The sequence below is a fragment of the Gorilla gorilla genome, chromosome 1, assembly GCF_029281585.2.
Source record: "Gorilla gorilla gorilla isolate KB3781 chromosome 1, NHGRI_mGorGor1-v2.1_pri, whole genome shotgun sequence".
NCBI classification, from domain to species: domain Eukaryota; kingdom Metazoa; phylum Chordata; class Mammalia; order Primates; family Hominidae; genus Gorilla; species Gorilla gorilla.
The window spans coordinates 33,260,671-33,278,295 of NC_073224.2; the positions used below are offsets into that span (position 1 = coordinate 33,260,671).

A 17,625-nucleotide genomic window follows, 5' to 3' on the forward strand; every position below is an offset into this window, starting at 1 on the left:
TGGTGCCTGGCATATAATATGCACCCAGAAAGTATTTGCTGGATGAGTGAATGAATGAATAAATGAATACTTGTATCCCTAGAGTCAAGTGCAGTGTCTAGATCAGAATAAATGCTTACTACATGGAAATGTGCTCTGATTTCTTCTTATAATTTAGTAACAATCTGATTTTGACCCAGCTAGAAGCTATGATTAATGTTTCATATAGTCAAAGGCAATAATAGACTGCATTTTATAAACAGATAGTTCATGTTCAGGAACAAGGAGGTACCTTTTGCCTCACCAAACTTTTACACCGGTCATCTGTTGCAAGTTCTGAATTGAAAAGTCTTCCCCTGGTATGAGCTTTTGGATCACTTTTGACTCAGTGGTCCTCCACCACCTCCCCTTAGGGCCAGTGAAAATTAACCTTGGGAGATGTTCTGTTGAGACAAAGAAGCAATGTGCCCTTCAAATAACTGTTTCCATGACCAAATCCCACTTCAACTCTTTCAAGTATTGCCTATAACACTCACAAAACAAAACAAATCTCTCTTGACACAACACTTTGACCAAGTTCAATCTGCTTATTCATGTTATTCCAACTTTTTTTGGTAGAGAAGATAAACATGGTCTCTGAAAAAAACATAATCAAAAAAGCACCACCCAGGCCCTTCCAAGGCCCAGCCCTGCTTTCCAGATGCTCTCCCTTTTCAGCTTGGTTTAATTAAAGCTCCGTATGTCAGCAACCCATCAGCTTCAGGTGTGATTCAGATTGCCCCAAAGCATCAGAAAACCTGCCAAGCAACCCAAGCATGAGAGTGAAGTTGAGAAATGTACTCCCCAGAACAAAGCTCATCATTACAAGGGGAAGCCTTGCTCGGAGGAGGAGCAAAGTGATTATCTCTCTCTCTGCTTCAAATTTAGACCCATAGCAAAGATAACTCGGTTCAAATGCAATCTGCATCTTAGATCATTGACAATGCTCTTGAGGGAGGCGTGATACTTCTGAAGTCTAACTTCTGGTCAAACTTGGCGACCTCTCAAACTGTGGCCATGGTATGCAAAAGATGCTGAGAACCCTAGTGAGTCTGTACCCTCACACAGTAGAAAGCTCACAGCTTGCTTGTTTATTCTTCTTTTTCCCCTTGATGTGTCAGATCTGAACTTTTTGTAGTGCCTCTGGGTTCATAGTTAGACAAAAATGCATTAGCTAACAGAGTTTTCTGGCTGTGGTAGCCAGAAATTGAAAGATAACTCGCAACATTATTCAGTCATAGATGAAAACCAAATTCCTATGGGAGAGGGGGAGAGAATTCTCTCTGAATAAACGGGACACTTGCTCAAGACCTGAAGCCCAGAGTGTGCAGTCCCTGTAAAGGCAAACAGAAAAGCATTTAAAAATCTCCTACAGTTCCATGATATGGAATGCTCATCTCCAGGTTACATTAATGGGACGCTTAGCCAAAGCTGTTAAGATTTTTTTACCATGCGACCAAAACAAATGTAAAACAAAAATGGTCCTTACCCAAAACCAGCCTGTATAGACAATGCATCTTTGTGATTCTGCAAATCTTTTCATCACATTTCTAAGAGATGTCACCAGAGGTTTTGGGTACTGTGTGAACACAAGAGTAGTTCATTAACATTTATTTGATCTAGAAACTTCTAGAACAACTTTTAAGTGGTGCATGCTCCGAACTGAGTGAATTACCTGGCTGTTTTCAGATCATGAAGACAATAGCTATACTTCTGGCAGCTCAGCAGTGATGCATGTGGGTTAAGAGAATTTTCCTTGCAACAGTTTACATGGTGTAAACAGCAACTTGAAACATTTTCAGGAGCAGCTAAAAAGAAACAAACTACAACTAAAGCTCCTGGCATGGGCTTGATACACAGAATGCAGAGCAATGTGCAGCTAGATAGGATGGTTTATCACTAGGATGTGAGATGTAGCTCCTTAGAAATCTCACAGAAGCTACCATACTCAACAGGCCATAAAGTTTTTTTAAAATTCAGCCTCAGCAACAAATCAGCTCAATGGGATAGTAGCAAGATATAGTGGAAAAGGCACTGGATGAATTAGGATGCGCTAATTCTCCTCCCAATTCTATTTTTAAGCTTCTGGATGCCTTGGGCAAGTCACTTAATATATCCCCCTCAATTTGCATGTCTGCAAAGTAGAAATAATAGCGTCTGACCCAGCTACCACACAGAATTGAAAGAAGGTGATCTGTGCAAAAACGCTTTGGTCCTGGGTACATGCCCAAAAGAATTAAATGCAGGAACTCAAACAGATACGTGTACACCAATAATCAGCTCAGCATTGTTCACAATGGCCAAAAGGTGAAAACAACCCAAATATTCATCAACAGATGAATGGACAAACAAAATATGGTATGTACATGCAATAGAATATTATTCCATGTTAAAAAGGAATAAAATTCTAGCACATACTACAAAATGAATGAACATTGAAAACATCATGCCAAATGAATAAATCAGACACCAAAGGACAAATACTGTATAATTCCACTTATAGGAGGTACCTAGAAATAGGCATGTTCACAGAGACAGAAAGTAGAATAGAGAATACTGAAGCTGAAGAAAAGGGGGAATGGGTGGTTTTCTTTAAAGGGTACAGAGTTTCTGAGATGATGACCAAGTTCTGGAAATAGATAGTAGTGATGGTTGTACAACCTTGAACAATGTACTTAATGCCACTAAATGGTACACTTAAAAATGGTTAAAATGGGGTGATGGAGAAGGACACAATATGCTATGGGGTCCTGGGCCATAGTGGATGGTGAGCAGGATATAAAAAAATTAAAATGATAAATTTTATATGTTATGTGTATTTTACCACTATTTTATTATTATTATTTTTTCATTTATTTTATTATACTTTAAGTTCTAGGGTACGTGTGCACAATGTGCAGATTTGTTACATAGGTATACAATACCACAATTTTTAAAATGTGCCGTAATACCAAAAGTTCCATACAAATGCTGAATATTAATTTTTAGAGTCCCGACTTTTCCTTGTATCAGTATCAGTTTACCGCTTCACTTGAAAATGGCATCCCCATAACTTAGGCATTTATACCAAAGGGGGAAAAAAACAGTAAAGGCATGCTCAAATTTATACCACCTTGTTGAAGAAAGCTTGTAACCAGTAGGTGTTACCTGTTGGAAGTTTTGGGACTAAATACAGCACAACAGCTAACTAGAAAAAAAAAAATCTCTTTACAAGATTTTAGAAAAAACTCTTTTTTCCTTAAATATTTTTGTTCAATGACATCTGAAACCTGATATCAAGAGCATTTACAATTGGTTTCAATCAAAATTAACCAAAACTGAAAAGTCAGGAGAAGACAATAGGGATTACAATGAATAAGTATACGGGAAATAGAAGGAAGGGGTCAGGTCCAACTTTTGATGAACCTATATAATTTGTTGCCTCCAATACTAGGATGATCTCCTAAATCAGCAGTTCCTAACATTTTTGGCACCAGGGACCAGTTTTGTGGAAGACAATTTTTACACAGACCAGGGCAGTGGGGTGGGGGATGGTTGCAAGATGATTCAAGTGCGTTATGTTTATTGTGCATTGTATTTCTATTATTATTACCTTGTAATATACAATGAAATAATTATACAACTCACTATAATGTAGAATCAGTGGGAACCCAGAGCTTGTTTTCCTGCAACTAGACAGTCCAAGGGGGTTAAGAGAGAGGGAGGGATGCATAGGCAGAACCAAGAGGATTGTTGGGGTAGCAAAACTCCTCTGTGTGATGCTATAATGGTGGGTAAATGTCCTTATACATTTGTCCAAACCCAAAGAATTTTCACAACATCAAGAGTGAGCCCTAATGTAAACTATGGACTTTAGGTGATAATGGTATATCACCATATGTTTAGCAACTGTAACAAATGTACCACTCTGGTAGGGAGTGCTGATAATGGAGGAAGCTGTACATGTGTTGAGGTAGTGGGTATTTGGAACTCTCTGAATCTTCCTCTCAATTTTGCTGTGAACTTAAAACTGCTCTTTAAAATGGTTTTCAACAATATGTACAAAAAAGGGGGAAAAAATCATGCCCGCCTAGAACCTGTGAATGTGACCTTATTTGAAAATAGTCTCTCTGCGGATACAATCAAGTTTTAGATGAGATAATATTGAATTAGAGTGGGCCCTAAATCCAATGACTGTTGTCCTTATAAGAGAGAAATCTGGACACACAGACAGACACAAAGAGGGAAGAAGGCCATTTGAAGACAGGGGCAGCCACTGGAGTGATGCAGCTACAAGCCCAGGAACACCATGAGTTGCCAGCAACCACCAGAAGGTGGGAAGAGATTAGGAAGAATTCTTCCCTAGAGCCTTTGGAAGGAGCATAGCCCTACCAACACCTTGATTTTTGATTTCTGGCCTTCATAATTGTGAGATAATAAATTTCTATTGTTTTAAGCTGTTCAGATATTGGTAACTTGCTATGGGAACCCTAGGAAACTAATACACTTGGTGAACCAGGCCCTTCACAATCCATACCACTTTATCTCCTTAAATAGTTCCTTATACCCCATGCTCCAGAACCACCAAACTACTTGTCATTACCCAAACATGACATACAAATTCCATTCCTCTTTGCCTTTTTACCAGCAGTTTCTTCTACCCTAAAAGCTTTTCTGCCCCTCACTTACCTAAAATAATCATACTCATCCTTCTAAATTGAGATTAAGCAAATTAACATTATCCCCATGAAGCCTTCCAGAACACTCAGCCACCAAACTGGTCATGTTCTCCTCTCTGGACCACACAGATCTTTGGATTAGGAACTTAATTCTATTTATTTCTACATTCTGTGTACCTAACGCAGTGCTTGATATATAATAGCACTCCAAGGAGTTTTTTTAGGTGAAATAATTATCAATTAATGACTTGATAAAAAATAATTAAGCCTCCCAAAAGAAGCCAAAGAAATGTCAATAGAAAGAAAATGAAGCAATCTTTGTCTTAGTAAGTCTCATTTGTATAATTCACCAAAATTTTTCATCTACATAAAATTGTTTTAAAAACAACACCTTATCTATTCTCAAGAAAACAAACTAACATGATGACATAAACTAATGTGCCTATTTTTTGAAAGTATAGATTTCAATGAGTACATGCCACTACATGTTCAAAACTACACTGTCCATTCTGAGGGAAATAGAACAACAGATTGGAGATAAGAACACCTCTGTTTGTGTGCTGGCTCTTTCGATTAGTTGATCTTTTTAAATTTGGTTTCCTCATCTGTAAAATAAGGTGCCTACAATTTGACCTCTGCTTTTTATATAATTTTTGCATATCACCGTATTCACCTTCCAATAAAAAATTACTCTTAAGAAATAAAATAATATAAGAACAGACAGATTCAAATAAAACCAGCAAATAATATAAAAATAATTTCTATTTGATTTTGGAAGTCAGGGACAGAAAATGCATCCAAACTCAATCATTCCATTCAAACTCAATCATTTGAATTCATTCAATCCCTTCCCCTTTGCATCTGCATCAGAGCCCTTAGTTCAATTGGTCCCAATAGCCCTAACTTAGAGAATTAATATGGTGCTGAAAGGTTCATGACTATTTTGGATAGGCCAGATGTTGATGACTTAAATTTATGTTAGTAAGTTTTGATTGTATCTGTTCTTGCAGGAAGGTTTAGTGGGGAATGGTGTCTTAGTCAGTTCACGCTGTATGACAAAGCACCATAGACTGGGTGGCTTCCTAACCAACAGACATTTATTTCTCACAGTTCCAGAGACTGGAGGTGTGAGATCTGTGTTCCAGCATGTTCAGTACTGGCAAGGTCCTCTCCCAGGTTGCAGACAGTCAACTTCTCCTTGTATCTTCACATGGTGGAAAGACGGCAACAGACCTCTTTGGGGTATTTTTTATACAGGTACTACTCCCATTCATGTGGGCTATATCCCCATCACCTCACTTACTCCCAAAGATCTCACCTCTCAATACCATTACTTTGGGCATTAGGATTTCAACATCTGAATGCTGGGAAGACAGAAATATTCAGTCCCTAACAAGTGTGTATGAGAAGGAGCTTTTATCTCTCACATATTCTTCTTTAGTCTAAGACCTTCCAACAGCAAGGTCTTTTCTTTTTCTTCGTTATATGCCCTTATCAGAGCTTACGAGGATGTTCCACACGTGATTGGTAAGGGATAAATCAATGCCTCAAATTATTGAAAAACTACCCAAAAACTGGGAAGCTTAGAGAAGAATATTTTATGACATCTATCATCTTGAAATTTGTAATAGATCAAGTTCCATATTGCTCCACGTAGAAGACACAAAAGGAGATTGACTAGCATCAAGAGAATCACTGCCATTGAAAAGAAACAAAAAGGGTAATTTTATATGAGGCTATATTGGTCTAAATGATAACATGTTTTCTTTGAAACAAAGAAAAAAAATGTATGTGCTCCTTATTGTAAGGTTAAATAAACACTAGTTAGAAAGAAGTGTGGGCTCTTATTTCTAATTATGGGCCTTGCAGAGTTTGTAGAGAAAATATTTAGCCAACATATCCTATCTCAGGGACTCCTACTTGATAACATCCTAGATAGGGTATACAATGACACCATTTCTCTCTGGACACACTGAAGTTGAGAACAAAGAGGCAATTATGGTTACCAAGGGCAGCTCTCTAACTTGGGTTGTCCAACGGTTATTAAAATAACTTAACAAGAGATTAATTCCAGTACTTCAGAACAAAAGAAAACAGCCAACACTGGAAGTAAACATCTAGTAAAACAAGATCAATAAATGAGAAATCACAAAAATTGGATTCCCCGGAAACAAGAACGTCCTCTCTGCAAATCCTTAAACTATGGGAAAATTTGGCTTAAAAATATATGAACATGTTTCTGAATACAAACCTATACATGTGTGTATGTATACAGTATATATATTATATATGTATATATTATATAATAAACCTTGTATAAATTCATACAGAGGTATGACACTTGATTAATCTACACTTGGCCTATAATTGAAATTGAATTTATAAATATAAACCAACTCCCTTCCAGTACAAGTCCTCGCCAAGACTCAACTCACTAGAATTTACTTAACCTCATGATACATTTTTTGTTATTAATCTTGTTAAAATCATGCCCCTTCATTGTGAATCCATTGGATCACTGAGATCCTCCAAAAGCTTTGGGAAGGATGAAAAGACACATTTTCTTCCCATGCACAGCTTCATAGTACCTTCTCCTGCATTGACATAGCTAATTTCATCAAGATCCCCACCTTTAGTGATCTGCAGGTGAAATGCAGGCACCTGACTCCAAGCTCATGCCCCAACTTAAGTCGGCCCCATGCTCAGCGGCACTCCCAAGACTTCCAGGATAGGTCTATGGGCTCTAATCACAGCATACATCACCCAGGAAACAAAAAAACAGCCTCCATCTCCTAGAGTTCCAATCTCAATGAGTGCTTATCCACCCCATGAAAAACACGGAGAAGATAAATTCTTGTAAACACTGCATTCCCAGTTCCCCTCTCTCTTCCCTCCTCACAGTCTGCAAGTAGGAAGGAGGAAGGAAGCTGGCATGGTGGGTGGAGGAAGAAGAGCTGGCTCAGCCTTTCCTTTCACAGGTTCTGTGGTCAAGTCAGTAACTGGGTCTGACTGCAAAGAAGGCTAATCAGAATGTGAAGGATGATGTAATTCCTGTTGTTTTCAGGTGTGAGCCATTAGCAACAAATTCAGAACAACAACAACAAAAAAAACACACATCTTGTACATGTTTTTCTCCATTTCTAGGAAATCAGTAGTAATATAATGTTGGCATTAGATCTATGTAACTACGTTAATGTAGATTATAGATTTATTCATCTATTATAGAAAGTAGCAAAATGATCGTATTACCAAACTTTAGATAATTTATCATTCTTAAGAATGTATGTATGCATTAATAAACATATTTACAAATATTTTCTATGTAAAAATAAAAGTACTGTGCAAGACACTTCTTATTTAGCCCATTCTTTTCTAGGTAACTATATATTTAGGTTCAACATAGTCTCCACACATCAGTTTTCACATGCAGTCAGTGATTTTTACATATTTGGGGATATTTTCAGATACTGCTCGACTGAAATTATTCTTTCCACCCTAAAGCCAAAAAAAAGTCTAAATAATTACTTCCATGGTTTCTAGGCAGAACAAAAGAAAAAGGACATTCGGGGGAAAAAAAGACATTTCTGCACACAGGCAGCAGACAATTTGCCAGAAATATTGAGATAAAATTAACTTTCTTAAGTTTCATAAACACAAAGCCCAACTTAACAAATTAGGAACCATTAAGACTAGAGGTTTGTCAATGCTGTGTGTGGAAACTTATAAAAAGAAGAAAAAAGACTAGAGGTTTGGAGAGTTGTATTGGGGGAAGGATCTTCCCAAGCCTCTTGCATCTCCACAAATCTTGCAAGTAAAGCTAACAAGTAAGACTACCCTTTCTCCTATCTTTCAAACGATGTTTTTATCGCGCATATTCTTGGAATATAGAGACACTGTCTCCCTCTAGAGAAAAGGGAAGTATGTGTTTTCTATCAATTTGCTTTCTATATATTTTTTTACTGATAAATAAAAGATATAAATGTGTTTGGAGTACATGTGATAATTTTATACATTCATATAATGTGTAAAGATCAAATCAGGGTAACTGACATATCCATCACCTTAAATATTTACCTGTTTTTTTTATGCTAGGAACGTTTGAATAATTCCCTTCTAGCTACTTTGATATGTATTATATTGTTAACTATACTCACCTTGCTGATCTATCAAACACTAGACCTTATTTCTTCTAACTATATATTTGTACCCTCTAATCATCTATTGAAAGACCTGACCTTTAAAGAACGACCTTTTTAAAGTCATGCATATTCATATATAATTTATATGCAGTAGAGTTTTCCAATTCCAGTTGTACAGTTTTATTAATTGGGACACGTATATACCATCATGTAATCACCATCTCAATTAAGATACAGGATACTTCCATCACAACAAAAATTTCCCTTGTGGTCTTTTGTAGCCAACTGTTTCCCTCCATACCCAACCTCAGAAAACCACTGATATATTTTCTCTTCTTGTAATTTTGTCTTTTCCAGACTATCATATGAATGGATTCACATAGTATGTAGACTTTTGGGTCTGGCTTCTTTCTCTTAGCATACTTTGGAGATTCATTTATATTGTAGTGTGTGTCCATTGAGAGGCTTCTTCCATAATGCAAGTGAGAGGTGAGTGGTAACATCAGTGGAGAATGTCGACAAGTTGTAGAGACACAAAGAAGGACAAATGAAAGCGTTCATTTGAAGAAAGAACTTCACAGCCTTAAAAAGAAAACCCTTAAAAATAACAAACTGATTTCATTTTCTATGGCTGTGTAGTATCCCCTGGTGTGTAGATATCACATTTTCTTTATCAAAGTATCTGTTGATGAATACTTAGGTTGATTCCATGACTTTGCTATTGTGAATAGTGCTGTGATAAACACATGCATTCAGGTGACATTTTTACAGAAAGATTTCTTTTCCTTTAGATAGATACTCTGCAGTGGGATTACTGGGTTCCATAGTAGTTCTATTTTTGTTTTTTTGAGAAATCTCCATGCTGGTTTTCATAGAGGTTGTATTAATTTACATTCCTACCAGCAGTGTATAAGCATTTGCTTTTCTCTGCATCTTTGCCAACAGCTGTTGTTTTTTGACTTAATAATAGCCATTCTGACTGGTATAACAGGGTATCTCGTTGTGGTTTTAATTTGTATTTCTCTGACAATTAGTGATGTTGAGCACTTTTTCATGTTTGTTGGCTACTTGTTTGTCTTCTTTTGAGAAAAGTCTGTTCATGTCAAACTGAGTCTGATGTTCTGATTTCACAAAATGAAGAAATGGATGTCCAGGGAGAAAAAGTAACTTTACACATTGCCATTAAATCTTTATTAGTTGGTTGAAATATTCACAAGTACAGAAAACAAGGCTCCTTGAGGAGCAAAGAACTGGGTACAAAAGAGTAGTAGCCATGGTGATCAGAAACCTTGGAATCATTTTTCACAGTTCAGCTTCCCAGTCCTCTGCGTAAGCCCCACTAGGCACTATTTTTCTTACAATCATTTACCAGTGGGGAAACAGAGATGACTTTTCTCAGGGTTACTTGTGGATTGTTGTTGTCGAGAGCAAATTGGAGACTTCTAACATCTGGTCCAGCACTTTGCCACCACTTCACTTTTGTTCTGGAAAAGAGCCAAAATTAGCTCATTGTAAAGAAGTCACCAAGCTCTGATTTTTGTGCAAATAAACATTATGGTTTGCCATTTAAAAAACTATTACTCCAAGATCAATTTTCAGAATTCAACCAAACGAGGACCCCTGTCTCTCAAACAACACACTATCATGCCCCACAGATGACTAAAGAACACAGTGGGCTCGTGCTTTACATGAGGTAATGCCACATGGATCACACCCTGTCTGTTAGAAGGAAACACTAGAGGATGAGAGCCGATCAGGTTGCAGGCTCCAGAGACCTCCCATTCTTCTCTGTCGAAAGCCAAAGAAATGGCAAATTTAACCCAATTTGAAAATGATTTGAGTCCTCGCTGACCTGGGGAATTTCATTCAGCAGATAACTCCTTAATGCATATAAACAGGGTTGTATAAGCAAGACTGAGAGATTCCCACCATGAGCATTTTGATGTGAGTCTCTTGAGCTTGGGAATAAGTCTCAAATAACTCATCAATTAAGGAAGGAAAAAACTCTGAAGTTAGTTGTTTTGCATCAAGGAGCCCGAACAACTGGTTGATTGTTAGATGTTTCTGCTTCTCCATTAGTCCTTCTGGTGTTTGAAGATGATGAATCAATAAAGAATCTGAGGGGCTCTCTGGAGTCTCAATGCATCTGTTATCAGAGCAGAGACTGGCAAAACTATGTAAAAGCCTGTGGAGCTATTCACAGAGTCATGTCGGCTCATAAATGAGGAGTGGAATGACTGTACAAGTCAAAATATGATAGCTTCACAGGGTGCTGCTATTGAAATTGAGACACGTACATTAAAGTAATTAGTACACTGAAGTATTATTTGTTCCTAAGAAATGGGACTACATAGCAGACTTTTAATGTCTTCTTATATGTCTCAGTATTTCCAAAGTTTCTGCAAATGTACAGCAAATTGCTTTTGTAAGAAGCTGAGCATAGTGATGCATGTCTGTAGTCTCAGCTACTCAGGAGGCTGAGATGGGAGGATCACATGAGCCTGGGAGCTCGAGGCCAGCTTGGACAACATAGTGAGAAGCCATCTCGTTTTTTGAAAAAATTAAAACTAAAAAATTAAAACTTTTATTTAAAGAAATAGCCTTCAGAGTTTAAAAAATAAAGATACTCTATATAAACTGAAATAGTGAGTGGAAAACAACAATGAAATCCAATGAATGTAAAGTTATGTGTTATGTATGCTTCAGAGAAGTCTCTGGCAAAACAGCAAGAGAATCAAGTTCTAGCTGAAAAGTTTGTATTCAAGAGACAAAGAGAGCAAGAGAGAAAGGGAGGGAGAAAAGGAGTGTTTAAAAAGTAAACAAAAAGGAAGACTGTTAAAATGAGTTGACTCAAATTTCAAAATTAGCCTACAAGGTTGACCTGGCTATTAAAGGCAGTGGCAGTTAATAGAATATGAGGTTCCATTAGCACATCAAAGGAAGGAAGCTCCGTATCCTCTGCACCACTCAGCCCAATCTGTAGTACCACATTTTAAGAAAACTGTCAAAATGGATTGCATTCAGAAGAAAGCAACCTTGATGGTGAAAAAGGTCTGGAAAATGTCTTTAGAAAAGGATGGTTAAAGGAATTCAGCAAATTTAACTTGAAAACTGGATATATGCAGTAGCAATCAAATGTTGTGGACAGACTCAAAAAAGAAAAAAAAGGATCAGCCTAATTCTAGACTGGTTGTTCCTTAGACAATGAGTTTGTCTCTTCTGGGAATATGAAAGGCAATGGCGAGAAACACAGACCCTCAATCCCTGGAGTGTTAAGGGGCAGCTCTCTAAAGAGAATGTTCACGAACCCTCCTGCTAAACTGAGGAGTAACAAGGTCCCTTTCTCTCTTGATTCTTATTGTTCAATGTTGCCAGGCTCTTGAGATATCTTTGCAGTTGATTTTCACTTTATAACATTTTACAGTTAGCAAGAAATTAACTAACAAAGACTTTGGCTCTAAGAATCAGGCTAGATGCTGTTATTTAAGGGAGTGGTGCTTAAATGCGGCCAATTTAATGCGTTTAGTTTGTGTACCAGTTAGGTCATTCAAAGCTGCTGTAACAACAACAACAACAAAAACCCTGATATTTTATTGGCTTCCAAGGTTATCTTGGCCAGTGACTCCCTATCAGCAGATAAAGAAAGAAAAACAGAATTGCACATGGGTGGTTTTTCTGAGCCACACCTGGAAATGTGCACACATCAGATCCACCCACTTTCTATTTGCCAGAACTCAACCATCTGCAATCCCAGGAGACACTCCCTGGAGAGAACTCCCTTGTCCTTTGTTCTTGTAGGCCTTGTCTCTGATTTCAGAGAGGGACTTCCATACATGTTATCCTCCAAAACAACACAGGAAGTAGGAGAGACTGGTCTTCTTAGAGACAGTACAATTTTCACAGTTCACTTCCCATTTGGCAGCCCAAGAGTTCTAAGATGTAAATCATTAAGGCTTTTTAGTTCAGACTTATGATTTCTTTAACAGTAGAATTCTCTTGAAACTTAATAGGCTATTGGGTTTTTTTTTTTTTTCTTAGAGACAAGGTCTTGCTCTGTCACTCAGGCTGGAGTGCAGTGGTGCAATCATAGCTCATTGCATCCTCAAACTCCTGGTCTCAAGCAATTCTCCCACCTCAGCCTCCTGAGCAGCTGGGACTACAGGCATGCACCACCACACCTGGCTGATTTTTTTATTTTTATATTTTGTAGAGACGGGGTCTTGCTTTGTTGCCCCAGCTCATGTCTAACTCCTGGGCTGAAGTGATCCTCCCACCTTGGCCTCCCAAAGTGCTAGGATAACAAGCATGAGCCACTGTGCCGGGCCCTTAGTAGATTTTGTATCTATTTGTTCCAGACAAGTTTGTGTGCCAGTAAACACCCAAATTTGTTTTTGCTAGATATAATTCTCAAACCTGTTTTATCTTTCTGACTTGTTGCCACCCTCCCTCTCCTCACCATGCCTATTTCTCTCAAATTTCTAGACACCTGGTCTAGAAGCAATTGGCCTTTACAATGTCTTAAGCCCCCACATTTTGTTCCTACAGTTTTTTTAAATTTCTGCTTGTTAACCAGCCAGTTCTTGCTGGAGCTCATATCTTTCTTTGAATAACTAATCAATAATTAACACACTCTAATAATATTCCATTTTCCAATTTATTTTCCTAGAGCTGTACACTTTGTCTTCACTTTGTCTGTTTTCCGAGCTCTCATAGGATAATGGCTTTACCAAATGCTTTGCCACCAAATAGGATGAGTCTTTATCTTTCCAGATTCCAATATCAATTACCCTACTGCCCATTGCCAGGAAACCAAATGCTAAGTCAGTGTCACATATTTTGACTTTGATGCTATCACATCACTTTTGATATCAAATTCTATATTACGTAAGGTGATCATAGTTTTTTTATCCTCAAACATAGTGTATTTCATATTTTGCTGAGGAAAGTATCAATATGTCTTGAGAGAATTGATAAGCACAGTTTAAGAGTTAAAGATAACATGAATAATAAAATGATTACAGGATCTTTAGAATTTGAGCAAAGTGACAGTTCCAAATAAAATCTTAAATGTAGATAAGCATTGGCTCTAGAATTTCAGGAGACCACCGTTTTGCTATCTCGAAGAGCTAGTCTAATCCTGAAATCATGCTTTATGAGCTGATTCTGCCTCTTTAAATTTGAATTGCATTTCAAGGTTTCAGAGAGCAGAAGTCATAGTGAACTGACTTACCTAAAAATTCTGTCCAGCAAACTAATACTAAAATTTCACTCAGCTGTCATGAGGGAGTTAGTTAGAATAGCTTAGGTAGGAAAAAATAAATAAAAGAAGAAAGGAAAAAAAAACTTACTTTTAATACTCCATTTCTATGCTATATAGAAGTTTAGGTGTGCCAATGTAAAACTTCAGCAACACAAGCAAAGATCAGCAGCCAGGAAAGAAGGCAAAGAGACACACGAATTACATGAAATGATGCTATTCTACCAACAAAGGAAAATATATGAAAATTTGCTCAAGCGTATCCTGGAAATCCTAAGCAGTCTGAACGCAGATGACCTACAAGCATTTTTGAACACTCACTATGTACCAGACATTAAGCCAGATGGTAATATGTACATTAACTTATTTCGTCCTTTGCAGTATACAGCACTGGCCTAACTTTTATAGTTAAAAACACTGAGAAGTTACATGATTTTCGAAAGTTTCAGCTAAGTTAGGAAGGCAAGGTCAGCATAATTTTAACCCTGTTCATTTTAACTCTTGAATTTCTTTTTTCCTCTCTACCAGGCCCTTTATTGTTCATCCTTCTAGCATGCTTTGTCAGCTCATGAACTGGCACCTGATTTCCCCACCGTTTCCTATCCTTGGGATGTCACTGCCAGGGACATAAAGGTCAGGGTCTGTAACTTTCCCAAGGATCTTCTGCTTCTACTCAAACTGAAGTGTAAAACTCAGAATCAGATTTTCCCATAGCAACAAAAAAAAATACAAAGCCAAACCAATATGCAGTGAGAGAGGGTAGGAAGAGGGTTCCTGCTAAGAGATATCAAAAGAACACATTTTTAAATAACTTCCTTCCATACATTTTAATAAAGAAGTTACCTATATATTTTTAAACATTGTCTCTTACTTCAGTGGTGGAGGTGGAAAAGAGCAATAACGAAAAAATTCAACACCTTATAGTGTATCTTATGCCTCTCCACATGAAATCAAACTTCTTCTATAGGAAAAGTTATCTCCCTCTTTATTGCAGAAGGTACAGTCACTTAAAGGCAGTATTACTTTTCCTATTTTTCTAAAAGCATTACAGCCAAGATATTCCAAATGGATTAATCTCTTGAAGCTGAACCCAGTGAAATACAAATGAGAAGCCATTTACAGAACTGGAAGTGTATGCCTGGTGCATTTTTCTCTTTAAAAATCTAACATAAAGTCTCAATTATGCAAGATGAATAAGTTCTAGAGATCTGCTGTACATCATCATGTCTATAGCTAACAATACTGTATTATACACATAAAAATTTGTTAAGAGCATAGATATCATGTTAAGTGCTCTTGCCACAATAAAAAATATCCCAACATTGGATGAAATGAAGAAGGGTATATGTCAAAAATAGGTCAGGACATTCTTGCTTCGTAATTTGAGAGGTCTTAAGAATGTACTCTTAAGGGACCAATAATGACAGCCTGCCTAACTGGAAATCCTCCTCTTTATGTAATGATGAAAGGTTATTTTTAAAGAAGTTGGAATTAGATACTAAAGTAATCTTTTAACATCTTTTGTCAATGTAGGAGAGTTTCTAAGAAGTGAATGCCAGTCAATCACTTTTCATGTCTGTAGTGATAAAACAAAGGGAAGAGGTTTAAATTACACTTGAAGAGCTTTCGTATCAACCTAGGAGAGAGCCTTCTTGAGGTTGATAAAGCACTCATTTAGAATACTGAGAAATGTGGTAAAGCCCTTATGCTTAGAGATCAAAAAAATAAATAGGGCCAGGTGCACGCTCATGCCTGTAATCCCAGAAGGTTGGAGGCTAAGGCAATAGGATCACATGAGACCAGAAGTTCAAAACCGACTGGGAAAACTAGCAAGACCCTGTCTCTACTAAAAATAAAAAAAAATCAGCCAGGCATGATGACATGCACCTGTAGTTCCAGCTACTTGAGAGGCTGAAGTAGGAAGATCACTTGAGCCCAGGAGTTTGAGGCTGCAGTAAGCTATAATCACACCACTGCCACTGCACTCCAGACTGGAGGACAGAACAAGACCCCATCTCTTAAAAAACAATTTTACTAGATAAGCATCCCTCCCTAAAGTCATGGGGACAAGAAAAAATGTTTTCATAAGGTTCTACCACCCAGCTCTAACTCCGTAAAATGAGTATCTCCCAAAAGTTCATGAAAGCAGATGATTTTTTTAAATATATTTTCTTTGTAAAGTCAGGGCTGAAATTCAAACTTAAGACAGAATGGTTTTAATGTCTTTTTTGATTACACCGGAAAGTGACGAAATGGTCCTCTCTGAAAATAATTACTTACTTTAAAGATCAAATTTAAAATAATCAAGTCTATGGACCCCAGGAAGTAGGATTCATTCGTGTTTCTTCCCCTCAATGATGTGGAGCTGGCTCATATCAGGTCATAAGAGCCAACTGTGTGCATCTCTTCCCAACTCCACAACCAGTTTCTTCACAACGGTAGCTTGAAATCAGTTATAGTATCAATATTTATACCATGGAAATTAGCAAACACTAAAAAAGCAAAGGTCGGGCGGGGGTGTTTAGTGGCTGTTATTTTCCAGAAAGCTAGTTGTTAAATATTTTGCAGTGTATCACTGTTTCCTATTGCGTTTCAAAAGAGAAACATTAACTTCCTGCTTAGCAGAGATTCTACTGTACTACCTTTGGCAAATTACTTAATCCCTCTAAGTCCCTTTGCATCCTCATTTTTGAAATAAAAATGATAATTCCTGCTTCACTGAATTGTTTTTAGCAGCAACTGGGTTGATTAGTGTGAAGTATTAAGCACAGTGCCTGCACTTAGGAAGGAGTTGGCTATAGTGATGATAGCGGTGGCACCAGGGTGATGTGCTAGTAATAGGCATCGTCATGGTGCCAGCAGTATCCATCTCATAGTCAGTGTTTCAAAAACTACTGTGGATATTGATTTTTAAGCACTATTATTGCAGATTTTGAGACGGATTCTAAGTTTCTGATACTCAAAACAAAATAGGTAGCATCAAGTTGAATAGAAATGATTTGCCTTCAAACTGCCCGAAATCCCTGTCCTTCATAAATAATTGTATTTATCTGGGTCACTTAATTTTGTGTTTCTAAAATCACCTAATCGTATCACCTGAGGAATTTCCAGGGCAGAAGTATGAGAAACTTTATTCCTATCCCAGGCCTTTTAAATATATCTCAGTGGTTTTCAAACTTTCATATGAATCAGAATCATTTGGAGGGCTTGTTAAAGCACAGATTTTTGGACCCTACCCTCAGAGTTTCTGATTCAGTGAGTCCAAGGTGTCAGCTAAAGGGTTGAATTTCCAACAAGTTCCTAGGTGACGTAGATGCTACTAGTCCCAGACCCAAGCTTTGAGAACCACTGCTCTATTTCATCCTCCACTCTGAAATGGCCCATTATCTTTGTACCAAACTAGTGCTTGTTAGTGGCCCTTACCTTCAGGGCATTGGCTTTCCCAGGGGATACCTTGGTCTCTGTCAGTATGTTTGGCTGCATTTTGGGATTTAATCATCCCAAAATGTAGTCATTTAAAAAATTATTATTGTTGTTAATGAGTCTGTGATTC

General features: G+C 37.5%; 1 protein-coding gene across 21 annotated transcripts in view; it reads right to left on the bottom strand.

Moving 5' to 3' along the window:
* The window catches only part of LOC134758841 (uncharacterized), a 330,244-nt gene that overhangs the window by 261,931 nt on the left and 50,688 nt on the right, over window positions 1-17,625 (bottom strand). For 11 of the 21 annotated variants that reach the window (XR_010134492.1, XR_010134468.1, XR_010134479.1 and 8 more), the window contains one exon: window positions 9,980-10,299. The exons of 8 other annotated variants lie outside the window; for them this stretch is intronic. The gene's annotated coding sequence lies outside the window, so the exon portion shown is untranslated. Of the gene's footprint in view, window positions 1-271; window positions 423-1,507; window positions 1,594-1,693; window positions 1,827-9,979; window positions 10,300-17,625 lie in introns of those variants that run through there. 2 more of the 21 variants (XR_010134490.1, XR_010134474.1) reach the window with 2 other exon arrangements.